This window comes from Natrix helvetica (assembly GCF_964273705.1).
Source record: "Natrix helvetica genome assembly, chromosome: 1".
NCBI classification, from domain to species: Eukaryota; Metazoa; Chordata; class Lepidosauria; order Squamata; family Natricidae; genus Natrix; species Natrix helvetica.
Genome location: NC_138548.1, coordinates 260,965,179 through 260,968,429, shown reverse-complemented (window position 1 = coordinate 260,968,429; position 3,251 = coordinate 260,965,179).

The following is a 3,251-nucleotide window of genomic DNA, read 5'->3' as shown; positions in this document are numbered from 1 at the left end:
GGCTTTATAAGAGCCTGGGTAGGGCGAAAAGAGCCTCCCCCCCCCCCCCCCCCGGAGGCTTCAGGGACCGTCCCTGATGCCTTCGGAGCGCTTAAAACCACCCTCCGAGCAACCTGGAAGTCACTTCTGGTTTGCTCGGAGGGTGATTTTAAGCGCTCCGAAGGCTTCAGGGACCGTCCGAGGCTTCCCTAATGCCTTCGGAGCGCTTAAAACCACCCTCCGAGCAACCTGGAAATCACTTCCGGTTTGTTCGGAGGGTGGTTTTAAGCGCTCCGAAGCGCTCCAGGGGGTCGGGGGAGGCTCTTTTCGCCCTCCCCAGGCTCCTATAAAGCCCCTGGAGCCTGGGGAGGGCAAAAAAAGCATGTAAAAAGGGGGGGAGTCGCGCGTTGTGCGCGCATGCACACTGGGGGGGATCGCACGTTGCATTATGGGTGCGGCACGCCCGCACTCAACCCCCCTGCACTCCCCCCACTTGTGGCACGCGAGCCAAAAAAGGTTCGCCATCACTGGTGTAGGCTTTCCCCCCCCCCAATTTTTCATTCAAAAAATATTATTTGAAGCTAGTTTGAAGGTGGTTAAAAAGAAACTTCAATGACATAGTGCAGATAATGCATCTATTCCGAAGGAAGAATGCTTTTTTAAAAGCATCTTAGTTTAAAATGATGTCTTTTCACTTGAAAAAATGCATAAAGCTTGAGGGAGTCACCATGGCACAAAGTGATCGTTTCTACTCAGGAAAATGGTTTCAATCTATACAAACAAGAGTGCATATATTGATTATGGGCGGAGCCAATAGTGCCTGCATAGACAACGTCCCACTGTTAGCCAGAACTCTGGTTTATTTTTCTTCAACACCAATTCTGCCTATTTTACCACCGTAATTCAATGATGTGGAGAAGCCACAGTTTATGTGTAGAAAAGAAGGGAGCTAAGTTTGAAAAAGAGAGAAGATGACTATTTATATTGCTCATGAAGAATTGAATTGCAACTACCTTGTTTTTCGTTTTGAGATTATGCTGTCAGGGAAATTTTTAGTGGTAGAAGTAATGTATTGCTTTTCACTTTTTTCTTTAGTTGCTTAATATTTAAGCTTTGCTCCATGTTACCTTTTACATCCGTATATTATGTCACTATGCCTCCTTTCTTTGGTAGACTTCAATAAGGAAAAAAATATTAAACTTTTACAGTTTTGCCTGAAATTAAATATTCAAGAATTGTTGTGTACCATGTTTTGAAATAAAATGTTGATTTGTTCTCTCTGCACTTTTAAAAAGTTATCCCAAGAATGTTACTGTCTCTTCCTCTGTTTGTTTCTTTGACAGTAAAAGATTAATGAAAGTTGTAATATTAAGCAGAGATAGCTAACAGTAATTCCAACAGAAGACAATAGCTTTCTAAACAATGTAGATTACACCACTTCTAGAGTTTATAATTTAGCAGAACAGGTAAGGGGAAGAAGGGAGTAGTGAAATTTTCAGCAGGAGAATACAACATGCCTCCACACTTTTAAATAGATTGTATTTTCTCATTATCCTCCACTCTAGTTTGCTTATACTTGTAATTTAATTTATCTCAGGGGAAATTATTCAAGTGCCCCCCGCCGCCCCAAATCCATCTGGATCTGGGACAGACCGTATAAATGTTCCTTCACATCCCACAGAGATCATGGACAGCAATGTTATCTTGGCCAGGAAGTGATCTGATCAGGGCAAAGAACTAAATGTTATACTCTCCATATGCAGATCACTAAACAACTGTTCTGAAGTGTTGCCTTAATGTGTTGGGCCTCAGATCACAAGGGACATGGTGATGGTTGCCTAGAGGTCATGTACTCCCAAATCTGGGAGCACATGACCTCTAAGCAACCAACAAGACATGATATCTGAAATTGCCCAGTATCAATAGGCAAAACAATTCCACTGCCAACCAGAAATCATTGAAAGATCATGCTGATCAGCCAGGAGGATATTTAACTTGTTCTTACAGCTCAGTGTAATAAATTGGCACTTACATTTGCTCACTTATAGATCAGTGCCACTACTCCCTTCCTGATACTGGTTGATGAACAACAGGAAACAACAGAAGGAATCTCCAAGAGATCAACATTGGTGCCCTTGCCCAGAGAGGTCCCAGTAAAGCACATGAGATCCACCTGTTCATCCTCAATCAAGCTATAGATAAGCACAGGCTTATTAAAAATGCCTTATTAATGTTACCATCAACTTAGGGCCAAGGGCACTAACAATCCAGCTGCCAAAAGCTAGGTTTGGGGCCACCAGAAGAGAATACCAGCAATTTCTCTAGAATGGCAAACCTAGCATCCCGCATCCTATCTTCTCAAATCTCTCACTAATAGGATCACATGTTTCTCTCCACTTAACTTCTATTCCCTCAGTCCAAGGCCACCAACTAATTTCAATCATCCCACTCAAACAATCCACCAATTACATATTGAGATCAGTAAATTGGTGACATCACTTATCCAAACATGTTCAGCACATTGGCCAGACAACATACCTTTCTTTGTACTGAGTCCCAAACTGCGAAGGCAGCATTCTGTGTTGTGTCTTTCATGCCCACCCAAGGAGAAAGAAAAGGAATTTCCATTCCCAACTCCACCACCTTCTATCTGACAAATAGTAGCACTTACTAATGTGCCGTTGATGTTCTTGGTCTCTTCTATTTATTGATATTACTAGACTGTTGGACAAGTCTTACTGTCAGTTTCCAATTGCCAATTCATCAAACACCTGAATCTTCAATCGCTAGTCATTGCTAGTCTGCTGGTAATGAGCTTCTCAGGTACATCCCAGGTCCAGCCCTATCTTTGCCTCTCCTTAGAAACAACTTAAAAAGTTAGTATGTGATGGCTACCATATCACCCATCTCTCAAGTAATACCAACATCTCTGTTCCTGTATATTTTCACACTCAGCAGTCAAATAATCAGCTTTACAGTCCTCACTCCAACATGAAGCAGGTCAACTGAAAATATTTGCACATTCCAGCAGAGCCAACAGATCTCAGCAATAGGGAAATATCACTATAGGTGTAAAACAGCTTCCAATTATAATCTGTCAGTCAAGTTTCATTCATTGACAGAATTATCCTAATTCGTTCAGCTTCTTCACTCTCTTAAACTATTTTATTCCAACCATATAACCAAAGATTTACGTCAATTAAACCAAAACCAGACCATCTTTTACCATAAATGCCATCTTGAACAAAAATGCACGTACAGGTTTAGGCAAC